The 13,507-nt window shown below is 45.6% G+C and overlaps 1 protein-coding gene across 5 annotated transcripts in view; it reads left to right on the top strand.

Moving 5' to 3' along the window:
- Positions 1 to 5,115: 5,115 nt before the first annotated feature.
- Mapkap1 (MAPK associated protein 1) overlaps positions 5,116 to 13,507 on the top strand; it is a 205,588-nt gene continuing 197,196 nt past the window's right edge. The window contains exon 1 of one of the 5 annotated variants that reach the window (XM_032902682.1): positions 5,116 to 5,538. The gene's annotated coding sequence lies outside the window, so the exon portion shown is untranslated. The remainder of the gene's footprint in view (positions 5,539 to 13,507) is intronic. The other 4 variants (XM_032902686.1, XM_032902684.1, XM_032902683.1 and 1 more) reach the window with 4 other exon arrangements.

Below are 13,507 nucleotides of genomic sequence, written 5' to 3'. Positions count from 1 at the left end.
TCTTATTGGCTAAGTAAGAAACAGGGGTGGGCCTTTGAAAGTTGTGACCATGGGTTTCTGACTCCACTTTGTAGTTTTGCTTTGATGTGAAAAGTCTCCATGTATTACTCCATGTGTTACTTCTGGAGCCCTCACAACAAGCCTAGGTGGAGAAACAGTCAACAGAGAGGCAAGTAGCTTGTTAATGCCTGAGCCTCACAGCTGGTAGGTCCACTGCAAGTGCTCATAGTCGCTGAGCCATCTGTCTAGTGCCTGTCTTCCCCGTTTCATGAGTAAAGATCTGTGTAAAAGAGGGGCAGCATAGGGTGGCGACTCACAGAGCCATGGAATGGCAGAGTGGGGATTTGATTTTTATAATCTACACAAACTTGGCAGTCCAGTTGGCTACAGTTTTACCTGGTTTTGTGTGCCCAAGAGACAATTAGACAGTTGGACTTCAAGGTGGGCTCAAAAGAAGTTAAAAAGAGAGGGTAAGATCTAGAGGGACTGGGGGAGGGGGGGTCAGCGTAGCCCTGGCTTAGCAGATAAGGTCTAGGTTCCATTCCAAGTAGACTGAGAGTCCAGAAAGCCCTGAAAGAGCCAGAGTTGGGGTCAATCTAAGGCCAGTGGACAATTCCACCACAAGCCTCCAAGCACTAAGACCCCTCCTTTCCAGGAAGGGTAGAGCCAGTTTAGCTCCTGGAAAATTGCAAGCCAACTGTCCAGACAAAGTCCACCTGTGACTCCCAACTGACCCTCTTTGGAAAATCTCGAATGGTCCACTGACCACAAATCAGTTTGAAGGTCACTTTGCTCCCCAAATAGTACCCTGCCCAGTTGCTTTTTGTTTGAATTCTGCCCTTATCAAAAATATATAATTGCTAGAGTCTGCTTAGGGCCATCTCCCTCTTGAAGCACGTGGCTCCAATGCGCTGGAACAATAAAACTCCTGTTTTTGCATTGATTACGGACTCCGTGAGTCTCATTCAAGGTATCCTGATAGAGGTCCAACTCTCATTTCAATTGTTGGCTGGGAAGTTCACCTCTTGTGGGGGACGGTGAATCAGAGGAACGGCTCAAGCGGGTACCATGGTTCTCTGTGTCTCCTCTCGGTTGCTTTTGTGTTTGTGTGCCAGTTTTGCTTTCTGTTTGTGCTTGCAAGAGTCACAGTAACTGGGACGGTCACTTGTACAGGCAGACGTGACTTAATGTTCCAACCTCTCCAGAGGGGGTGGGGAAAACTCTGCTCTGGTTTGGTCTTATAAACTTTGGACCCTGCATGAGCCGGTCAGTTAGCCTGTTTGTTCTGCCTGAGGAAGGGGTGAGTAGTCTGTGTGTTAATTGGTCTTCTTAGTGTTCTTGGACTTGGACTGATGAAATTTTTGGATGTAGGACGGAAACTTTCTACTACCCTTCTGGGTCTCATCCTGAGCTTTGACATGAGGTCCATGGATGTGCACACAACTTGTCAGTAGACATAAAGAAACTCCAGACCATGTGCACATCTGAATGGCCAGCTTTTGGGGTCAATTGTCCCCAGGAAGGGACATTCAATCTACCCATAACCATGGCAGTCAAATGTAAGATCCTGGGACTTGGATCCAGATCTGCTGGTCACCTGGACCAGGTCTCCTATTAACTGTCTGGAAAGAGTTTATAACTAATGCCCCTGCTTGGGTCTGTCCTTTTCTCCCTAGCTGGGTTCTCACTTTCAAGACTCATTCTGAGCTCGGGGAAGAAGACAGAAATTCTCCAGGAATCTGAAACTGCAAATCTCATCCTCCTTGACACCCTTCCCCGTTCCCCCTTGCCCTGAGTCCCCTGAGCCCCAAGCAGAGGCTGAGGCTCTACTGCCCTGACCCCTACACCCCTTTATCTAAGCCCCACAGAGGGCAACACAGGTCCTGCCATGGGGACATGAAGCCATAGAGCTGCATCCCGACACCACCGTGGCCCTCCCCCTGCAGGCCTTTGGGCCTGCAGACACAACAGGGAATCAGGCCATGCAATACTGGCCCTTTTCTACCTGACCTCTACAACTGGGAAGCTCAGCACCCACCCTTCTCAGATAACCCCAAAGGCCTCACTAATCTAGTAGAGTCCATTCTTTTCACACACCGGCCTACTTGGGATGACTGTCAGTAGCTTTTGCAGGTCTTCTTTACCACTGAAGAGAAGGAACAAATTCTCCTAGAGGCCCAACTCAAACTTCACAGCCCCAACCTTAAAGAACTGACCTAGAAAACTTAGGGTTCACCTTTGTTAACATATATTGCTTTATGGAGTGATGCCAGCAGGCCCCTGAAGGAGCCTATGGTGCCATGTATGCGAGAGTCCATTTGGTGTTTGCTTCTCCTCTCACCCAAGTATGAAATAAGAAACCAACCATATCCTGCTTGAGTGAATCTACAGGGTATCACTCTGTTGGTCACTTTAAGACTGGTGTAGACACACCAAGATTGTCTTTTGGTTCTTTTGCTAGGTACATTTTTGTTTTGTTTTGTTTTGTTTTGTTTTGTTTTGTTTTTTAAAGACAGGTGTCTTTCTACATAGATCAGGCTGGGTCAGCTTCTGATCCTTCTGCTGCAGCCTCCCCTGTGCTGGGGTTACATTGGTACAGCACCTAGTTTGCTGAAAATCACCCCAAGGGTTTCTTTGTGTAGCCTTGGTTATCCTGTAGCTCACTCTGTAGACCAGGCTAGCCTCGAACTCACAGAGATCTGCCTGCCTCTGTCTCCCAAGTGCTGGGATTAAAGGTATAGGCTTGAAATGCGTTTTTTTGAGACACTTCCCAGACAATTTTTCAGAGAGAACAACAGAATCAAATAACTTACCCTTCCCTAGTGCGCGCACAAAGGCCAGAGGACAATCTCAGGTATGGTTGTTCCTCAAACCATCCAACTTTTTTTTTTTAAAAGACAGGATCTCACTATGAGGTGCTGGCTGGCCCAGAACTTGATATATAAACCAGGCTGGCTGGCCTCAGGTACACAGAATCTGCCTATCCTTGTCAACTTAATCTTTTGAGACAGGGTCTATGTGTGTCTTGGGAGTCGACCAATTAGGAGAGACTGACTTGGCCAGTCTGCCTCTGAGCTCTGCCCACCTGTTCCTCAGTGGTTCTCTGAGTGTGAGCCACCACATACAGATTTTTACGTGAGTTTTTGCAGATCAAACTCAGGTATTTATGCTTGCATGGCAAGTGGTCTACCGAGCTGTCCCCACAGCCCTCTGCCACGGATTTTTGTTCTAGAAAGTTAATCTCACATCCCTCCCCAAACCGTCTACCAGTCCTGAATATGGCTGCTATCACTGTGGGTGAAAGGCATGTCAATTAACATGGGTTGTGACATGTTGAGCCACAGCAATACTCAGAAGTTGGGCACTTACTAATGGAAAGAAACAGCAAGACGAGGTCTGGTATCCAAAGACTCACAGAAAGTTAGAATTGGTATTTGACTTTTTTTTTTTTTTTTACAAAAGATTTTTAAATTAGTGAACCACTCCATACATACAATGTATCCTGGTCACACTCACATCTCCCCTAACTCATCCCAGACCTATCCCTACTCTCTTCCAAGTTTCTGACTAGCCCCCTTCCTCAAAAAATTTGATCCAGTTTGTGTTGCCCATACATTTCTGGGTGTGAGGCCATCCACTGGAGATGGTTGACTTGCCATACCCTTAAGGTAAACCCACTCTCCCTCCACCCAGTAGCCACCAACTGTCAGTAACTTCTCATTTACCAACTGGGGCTTGTGAGCTCCTCCTGCTTCCTTTCTGGAATGTTGACTGACTTCGTCTGTGTGCTTCTTGTTCAGGTAACCAGAGGTAGTGAGAATTCATGAATGCAGGGAGCTTGTCATGTCCAGAAGGTACTGTTCCCAATGTCATTGATGATCTTTTCAGTGAAGGTGTGATGTGTCCTGTTGCTGGGTATTTGATCACACTGTGAACCCCAAGATTGTGTTAAGTTACTAAAAAAAAAAAAAAAACCAAAAAAACAAAAAACAAAAAAACAAGCAAACAAACCTGTTTTTAGTTGCGGTGTGGCTCAGTCCTTAATTCACACCTTTAATCCCTCCGACTGAAATACAGACGAGCCCGAAATACAAACCTTTAATCTCAAACAACGAAGGTAAAGTTAGTTGGTGAAAGGAAGCAGCCATGTTTGAAAGTGATGTCTAATTGAATGTCAGGCAAAGTGACGAATCAGAAAAAAGATTTGACAGGATAGGACATGCCCAACTCTCAAGAGGAGGGAAAGTGGCAGTTTTACTGAGAAAGTTTTATAGAGACAGGTGAAGACAGAATGAGCCAGAGAACAAGGAGGAGCCAGGAGATCAGTACAGATTGCTTAAATTAATACCAGGCCTACCAGAGCAGTTCAGTCGGAAGCTAAGAGAAACCAGATTGAATCAGTCAGCTTGGAGAGTAGTTTGGGCCAGAATAGCCATTCCAAGATCAGAAAGAACTAGAAAGCAGGAGTGTATTCAGCATCAAGTCTCGGAGGCTGAAAACATTCTAGGCCTAGATTAGATTAAACAGAGGCTATAAGCTTCCAGGACTAGGCCTAGATTAGCTGACTTGAGTTAGTAAGCCTCCCAGACAACAAATACAACAGGACAATAAAAGTTATGTACAATGTCCCACTGTGGCTGAGCACTCCACAGACACTTCATCTCTGTACTTTGGCCAGTTATTAGTTTCTGTATTAACCATTGTCCCTGCAGTAAAAACAAACAAACAAACAAACAAACAAACAAACAAACACTTCTCTGATTGGGTCTGAGAGCTTCGCTAATCTGGGATTTTAGATAGTAATTTAAAAAGCGTTTGGTATGTCCATGTAGCAAATAATAGTTGCGGTGAACTCTTCTTTCTGATATGGCAGTAAAGCTGAAGACGTTTCCCTATAAAAGTAAGCAGAAAATGCTTACAGCGATCCTTACACTTGACAGTAAACAGAAGTCTGTTAACCTGCTCCAGAAACGGCTATGGGCAGTACGCATGCGCAAGACACCCCAGACCCCGCCCCTCGTCCCGCCCCCGGGAGGCCGCGGCTTCTCGTTCCTGGCTCTGGGGCTTGCGCACTGCGTCCCCAGCCAAAGGCGTCTTGCCGATCGGGGACTTCCGGTACGCCGGGTACGGTTCCGGGTCGTGGCGCTGCTCTGGGTAACAGGGTTGCTGTTGCCGGCCGGCAGCGGCGGGGAGCGGCGGGGTCATGAGGGCGAGCCCGGGGCGCCAGGGCCGAGCCGGCCGGTAGGATTGCCGGTCCCTGAGGACTTCGTGGGCGCAGGGTTCGGTGTAGGGGCCGGGAGGCGTGGGGGAGTCAGGACCTCCCTCAGGGACGTGTCCTGGCGAGGCGGCCTGTAGTGCTGGAAGCAGCTTCAGGTAAAGGTTGCCCCAGCCGTCGCCCCCTCGCCCGCGGAACCCTCCGACCCCTCAGCACCCCGCTGTCCTCGCTGTCCAGCGGCGCCCGTTGGGGCCGTGCTCGGTGGCCTGGGAGCATCCGTTTCCTGGCCCTTCCTGAGCCTGACAGCTGGGTGTGTGACTTAGGTGAGGAGAGACTTTGGACCTGGTGGTGTGGGGGCGGGGGTGGGGGCGTCCTTGACTCTGGCTGTTTCAGGACCCCGAACTCTGCAAGGTCCGGTGCCCACGCTCTATCCTGTGAAAACAACTTTTCAAAGCATTGCCTGGGCAGTCCTGAAACAGTCCCACAGATTGTTTACTTACCTAGAGTGCTGCTGGGAACTTGGATTCCGTTTTTCTGTTTATGGGAGTGACAAGGAATGGTTTACCTGTGTGTGTGTGTGTGTGTGTGTGTGTGTGTGTGTGTGTGTGTGTGTGTGTGTGTGTGGTTTACCTGTGTGTGTGTGTGTGTGTGTGTGTGTGTGTGTGTGTGTGGGGGTGGTTTAAAGAAGTGTATAACTCAAGCCAGAAACTATAAGATGAAACAGGGACCTGAAAATTTGTTACAGCCTCCTTTGAATGACCGCAATATTTGAAACTGGCACTGTCCTCAACTCCGTGCAAAACACCATGTTTGTTACAAACCCCAAAATGGCCAAGTTCAGAACCTTCCCAGGTATAAACAGTCATGTGGGCAGACACATCAGTTTAAGAGGTCGGCATTCACATAGCCAACAAAAAAGGATGGGTCTCTGTTTTGAGCAACCCCCAGAGCCGAAATAAAGTGCGTTCGCTATTCCTAGGTTTAGGAGCCACACACGCTGTAGTCAAAAATTCTTTCTCATGATAATTGCCCCCATCTTTTTCAGTCACACCCCCTCAAGCTTACTGGACTTTGGGGAGCTGTGTACTCATATATGCCTTTAGCTAAATGCACTGCCTCTGTGACCTTGTGGCTCTTGGCAGCTTTTTACAGTTAACCTTTTAAAAGCTCCACTGTGCTCTTAACCACTGAGCCAACATCCTTTGGATGTTTCATTTAGTAGGCATTCATTGTGCATGGGTATAGGTCAGGTACTGTACGGCAGTTTCATAAGTGAGACCCAGTCTTACTGTGAGCGGTTACTCCAGTCTACACAGACACGGTGTGAAAGTTTTTCTGTCATACAGAAGTAGTATGTCATGTCAGTTTTTTGAGAGATGACACTCAGTGAAGGGAATGAGCATAACGTGAAGTAAATGAGTTTCAGTTTTTCCTCACTTAATCATTTTAATTCAGGCTGACTGACAGGAAGACACAGGATAGTTGCACAGCCGGTATGAGACGGAGCCGCCTTCTTACCAGGACACACCATGCAAGTACATATTGAAGCAGCTGAGTAGGAGGGAGAATAACACGTTGAAAAGTGGAGAGTGCAGACAGTCCTCTAAAGGTAGACAAGGCCTGTCGTAGCTGCTTGGTAGGCTGAGGCAGCAGAGGACTTGCACAGATTGCATGAGCCAGCCTGGGCATGGTGAATGGCTCAGTGGTTAAGAGCCTGGGCTGCTCTTCCAGAGATCAGAGGTCCCCAGTTCAGTTCCTTGCACCCGCATGGCAGCTCACAGCCATCTGTAACTCCACTTCCAGGGGATCTGATGCCATGTTTTGGCCTCTGTGGATGCTAGGCAAACAGGTGGTATTTATACACACAAAAGACCCATATACATAAAGTAAAAAAATGCTACATCTTTTTTTCCCATATGGAGAAGTTTAATGAGAGAAGAAGAGTAGGAGAGGGAAGAAGTAAAGGCAGACCATGAGCTCGTGGAGGGGAGAGGGGGGGAAGGGACAAAGGGGAAGAGGGCAAGAGAGCAGAGAAGAAAGAGCAAAGAGCAAAATGCTACATCCTAAAAAGGGGGGAAAAACATATTATCTTTCATAGCATGGAGATAATAGGTGGGTGCATGAGTGGAGGATAGATAGGCATGGTCTCTGGCTTTGTGTTTTGTGTGGCATGCTCTCCTCACTAGATATGTGACCTTTGCTAACTCTAGCCAGCGTTTTATTCTTCTTGGGAATGGAGTACTATGGATATTTAGTAAGCTGATCTGAATTAAGAACCAGGGCTCACCCCATCCTCCCAACCCTCCAGTGTGTCTGAGGCCAGCCTAGTCTACAAAGTGAGTTCCAGGACAGTCAGAGCTACACAGAGAAACCCTGTCTCAAAGAAGAAAGAAAGAAAAGGCAGGAAGGGAAGGAAGGAAGGAAGGAAGGAAGGAAGGAAGAGGTAGAGCCTGAGTCTGTGGCTTGGGCTTTCTGTGAAGCATTATAGATCGGGATTTCAAGTTAGTGACACTCATCTAGTAAAGTCTAAAAGTACTCCTGATCAGCACGGGAGTTTTGACCTGCTCCGTTTCCGACCTGGGCCGGTTCACCCCTCCTTAGGCAACCTGGTGGTCCCCCGCTCCCGGGAGGTCACCATATTGATGCCAAACTTAGTGCGGACACCCGATCGTCATAGCACACTACAGCCCAGAACTCCTGGACTCAAGCGATCCTCCTGTCTCAGCCTCCTGAGTAGCTGGGACTACAGGCGTGCGCCACCGCGCCCGGCAGTACTCAAAAACTTAGAAAAAAATCCAAAATCTGAGAACATTTCTGACGCCAAGCATTTTGAATAAGGAATTCTCAACTGGCAATTGTAGGTCTGCCTAATATTAGCTGTAAGGCCTCTGGGATATAGTCTTAGAGGGTGAGTTGGTTTCTAGTCCGAGTAAAGCAAGCCATTGCACATGTGTTTAAACTGTTAGAGCCTTATTGGAAGTCAGTGTCCCATGAAGTCTTACTGAAAGCAAATTACAAAAGCTTCAGTCCCATCACCAGGATATTGCCATTCCTGCTTTTAGCAGGCATTTGAGATGTAAACCGGAGAACTCAAAGCCAGGTAAGCAATATCAGTTTTCATTTGTACTCGTTAGTGGCCAGTGGATGAAGACTTGAAGGGTGCGTGATTCACTCAGCTGTTACAGGCAAATGTAAGGCACTGGGATTCCACTGGGAGTAAAGCCAAGTCCCCACTTTGAGGTCTTTGACCTTCCAGTAGGGTAGAAGTGTCTTCAGATGAAGTAGTCATGTTCTGTGTATGCACGCTCTAGCATGCATAGAGCCCCAGGACAGAATACCAGTAATGGCGTTTGTGCTTCCTGTGCATCATGACGTTGTCCCAAAGGCTGTTTTATATTTGTCCTTTCATGGGAAGGTATAAACATCATCCCGATGAGGGAACTAGGGCATGGAGGGAGGGGAGAGGGTGTCATGGTGCAGCTCAGTGGTAGAGTGGGTACTTGGTACAAGTGATGTCCTAGGCTTTACTGCCACAAACCAAAAGTTAAAAGGAAAAAAGCTTCCCAACTCTATAAGGTTGTGTTTTGAACCAGAGTTGAGGTTCTCAGCGTGTGTGTTACATCTCCTCTGGGGCTCCAATAGCCTTTTCACAGGGGTCACTGAGAACCATCTGCATATCAGACATTTCCGTTACAGTCCATAACAGTAGCAACATTGCAGTTATGAAGTAGCCATTAAAATAACTTTATGACTGAGGTCACTATAACTTGAGGAACTGTATAAAGGGCCACAGCATTAGGAAGGTGAAGAGCCACTGAGTTAGAGTATAGCGTGTGTCTGCTGGCTTCTTCAGCCCTGTACCATGTTGCTTGTTCTTGCCGCGTGGACAAGGACCTGGCAGAAACGCTACAGAAAAGAGCTAGCTACATATGGGGGCTCCAGTGTAATGGCACTGCTAGGCACAGGAGGCTTGGAGTTGGCCTCTGCACTAAGGGCCCATCAGCTAGCCACTGTTTCAGCCAGTGGTTTTGTCCTTTTCCCTTCTGGTGGGGATGGATTTTGCTTGTTGACTCAACTGAAGACTTTGGAAACTCTTCTAGTTGAATGGATTTACAGGTTTCAGATTCAGAATTTTTTAGAAGTACGCTATTCTGATGTTTAGGCCTTGCTCTTAAGGGTGCAGCCAGATGTCAGATTGTAGATGACAAAGAAGTCTGTTACCGCTTCCTTACTGAAAGTGATCTGACCTTGAGATTTTAGAACACTTGTTAGAAGTCAGTGCACCAAAGGAAATGTCCTGATGGTATTACTGATCAGAAATCTGGGGAATTACCAGTGTGAGGAGTGATTTAATACTTGACGCTTTGTTCTGCAGAGTGGCCAGTGTATGGTTTTCTCTCTAGTTTTTTCTTTTTTTCGGAGCTGGGGACCGAACCCAGGGCCTTGTGCTTGCTAGGCAAGCACTCCACCACTGAGCTAAATCCCCAACCCTGGTTTTCTCATTTCATCAGACTAAATCCCAAAGGGGTGAGATTTGAATGAGGGGACCTTCTGGTACTTGGATTTGGTGCTTGTAGCACTGTAAACCACACCATCAGCTTTCTCTTCCTTGGGTCTTCATCACAGTATTGTTTCTTTGATAATGTTGTTGCATACATACATTCCTTCACCTTCATAGCTGTTAGAGTAGATGAGATGACATAGGGACGCAGGAAGAACTTCTTGAGGTGAAAAAATGGGCAGCCAGAAAACCACAGTTATGGAGAAAGTGCCTTAGTCTGAGCCACTCACCTGCAGAATAAGCTTATTTTGCTGAAGTCTTTTCAGGAATTGCTGTGCTTAAAGTCACACAGCAGTGGGTATTGGCAGGTCCCTGTAGACAATGCCCCAATCTCTGATGCTCCTTCTCTATGCCTGACTGGGCAGGTCCTGTATTCTTTGTTATTGCTTCCAAGGGAAAGGTGGGCCAGCGCTCCACACACGTGTACACAGGGCTTTGTTGACTGAAAGGGGACAGAGAGTCATCAGGAGAGAAGAGAAATGTGGTCAGGGAGTTCCCAGCCCAGGAGTTTAATTTATTTTTATTTTAATCCCCTTCTTCCACCAGGTGAAAATTGAAGAAATATTGGCCTTTTAGATTCTTGTTTTTATTCATACTCTACTGTATAAAGAAATAACATAGGATATAAAAATGAAGGAAATAAATCCTGAGCAGTCATTCAGAATTTATTACCTCTATTTGGCAGCAGTCTGGGTACATCGGGGAAGTAGACTTAAGATGGGAAATACAAAATTTGAACCGAAAGTAGAAAATAGTTTTTAGAAATTAAAAGTGAGAAAACAGCAAGAAACCATTTAAACAAACAAACAGCAACCAAACCTGAAATGTAGGAAAATGCATTAGAGATTGACTGCTGGGATTATTGTCATTGCTTGTGAGATACATTATGTCAGACTTACCCCTCTGCGTGTGCAATGTTAAGTTCATAATATCCCACAAAAGAGCATGTTTTTATGAATATGCTTCTGTTAGTGGAACAGCTCTCCCCCTTCCTCCTGTGTGTGGCCTTGTTTTAAGATCCTGTGCTGTAAGTCCTGCTTCAGCAGCATAACTGGTTGGACAGCATTTGAAGGAATGAGCTTCTTTTTAAAACAGCAGCTCTTTAATATAAACTTTAGTTGCTGATGTTCCGGAGACCAACGAACTGAGGTGCAGCTTGAGTACTGAAGTATCATGGAGCACACTCAACCTGGGTTTTATACTGGCTGCCTCTCACTTTGTCACCTGGACAGTCTGTAGAGTGGTGTTAGCAGCCTATAGTACTTGTGAGAGATAACAGAGACAGTACTTGTATGAACCACAGTGCTTTTAAGAGAGCTGCAGGGTCTGGCATGCAGGGCTGACCCTCAGGAGTCGTTATGAACAAATAATATTTCCACATCTGGATGCTACAGATAGTCACCATAATTTGATTGTACTGTGTGAGTTACTTAGCATCATGAGTATTATGTACTATTGAGACAAGTTTCAGTCTTCTTTTGGAGTGGTTAAAATTGATGTGTTGAGCAACATTAGAAACTTCCACTAAAGCTGGGCATGTTTCACGCCTTTAGTCCCGGCACTTGGGAAGCAGAGGTAGGTAGATCTCTGAATTCAAGGCCAGCCTGGTCTATAGATCGAGTTACAGGACAGCTACATGAGAAATCTTGTTTTAAAAAGTCAGAAAAAGGGAGGGTGAGAAAGGAAGAAATGTACACTGGCTCACGAGGTCTTCTCTGGGCCGGGACTGCGCTTCATTGGTACTTTTGTCAGCATTTCATGCCACGCTATGTTTGGATATTGGAACCAGCCCTTGTGGGACTTTATCTGCTTTGAGCATTCTCCTTATTGCTATACACTTAGTTCTTACCGAAAGCCGTTTTTCAGTATTTATGAGTGAGTGAGTGTAGGTATGACCTTATGATATGAAGTTTAAAGATTTGTGAAACTGTATATTGCTGGCCAAAGTTGGTGGTGAGAGGGCCACCTGTTGATTACTTCTCTGACTATAAGTTGGTAAAAATTTGGTAGAACTTCTGAAAAGACCTTGAGTAGTATTTACTAAAAGCTCTATGATGGAGTTATGAATGCGTTTACGCTTGTAGCTTTAGTTATAAGGATCTTCGTCAAAGGATTATAAATACAGAGAAATGTTTATGTTCATGGATCTTTCCTGCAACTGGGCATGGTGGTCTTCACCTGTAATTCTGTTGCTTGGGAAGCTGAGGCAGGAGGATCATAAATTTGAGGGTAGCTTGGGCTATATAGTGAGACTTTCAAAAAAAAAAAAAAAACCCTCCTGGAAGAATTGGCATTTGTTTTAGGTACTGGTGCACATGCCACCATCACCTGTTTAGTGGGAGGGGGTGGGCCTGTGACAGCTTCAAGTCTTTACTTTCAGGTAGGGTGTGTGCATTTGTGAAGTTAAGGTTGCAAGTCGATCGGTTGATAAGAGTTTGATAGAAAAAAATAAGTTGTGTTTTTAAAAAACAAAATCTAGGCCAACCACTGCTGGCAAGATGACTGAGTGGGTAAGGACACTTTCCATCAAGTCTGATGAACTGGAATTCCAGGTTCGATTCTAGGACCCACATGATGGAAGGTGCACAGGGGTGTGGGGATGGGACAAACACACAAGTATATAAAAAGGAAGGCCAACTGAGCTGAGGCATAGATCTTTGTTTATGTTCTTGGGGATGATGTGCATGTGCTATGGTACCTGGTGGAGGTGAGAGAACAGTTGTAGAGTTGTCCTGGCCTCCCAGCAAGCTGCTTAGGCTGAGCCATCATCTTCCTAACGGTTCAGCTGCTCTGCTAGGAAAGGCAGGGGCACTTTGTTACAGTAAGAATTAAGTAAAGCCAAGGAAATAACTTGGTTGTGGTCTTTGTCTGCCTTGTTCCATTTCTTCCCTGGCGGATACACTAGTTACAGAGTTACAAGTTAGCTGTAGCTGAAGTTGCCTGGACGAGCCTAGACTCTGTTTTGTTGTAATGGAAACAAGCACTTAGGAGAATAGATCAAGTCAGTTTTTGTTTATGTTTACAAGTCAGGCAAGGTAGAAATCCCTATGTGGCCTTGGTGACTTTGTCTGCTCAGGGTGGCCCCTACTTTACTTTCAAAGGAGCAAATTCCATTGTTTTTATCAGTAAAAAAAAATTGAAGACGAGTTTATTTTTAAATTTTTCTAGTGTCATTAAAAGGTATGAATATTAAAGTGACATTATGAATTGTCACCATAGACTCTTCCCGTTGTGTATTTATAAGTCAAGTGGTATTGGCATGCACATTAAGCATTATGACCAGTTAGGTAGTTCTTAAACCGAGCATGGTAATTCTCATCATGTATGTTGTATAAAAACATGTGCAAAATTTAACAACTGTGTGAGCATATTTAAATTAGGAAAATAGCAGGCAAGTTGTTTCCTTTGTAAACTGCTTTGTCCAAAGCATTCTGTGTATTATCAGAATGAAAAATGACAGCACTTTGTCATCCGCTCAAATTGATACTGCACTCTTCAGGATGACAGCTGAAAAGGCCCACAGGTGCCACATAAAGAGGTGACCATGTTGTCATATTTCATTTCGGCATCCCTCTGCAAAGCCATAATTACCTAATTAGGTTGTTAATTAGGAGATTAGCATTTCACTATATTGATAGAATGCTCTTTACTGGTGTGGGGCTAGATACAGATTTGTCTGCCCTAATTTATAATCTCAGCCTGTTTTGTACTTGTTTATTTGCTTAAGATCC

The sequence above is a fragment of the Rattus rattus genome, chromosome 5 (genome assembly GCF_011064425.1).
Source record: "Rattus rattus isolate New Zealand chromosome 5, Rrattus_CSIRO_v1, whole genome shotgun sequence".
In the NCBI taxonomy this organism is placed as follows: Eukaryota; Metazoa; Chordata; class Mammalia; order Rodentia; family Muridae; genus Rattus; species Rattus rattus.
Note: the sequence above shows the minus strand (reverse complement) of the source record. Positions and strands in the feature narration are given on the sequence as shown.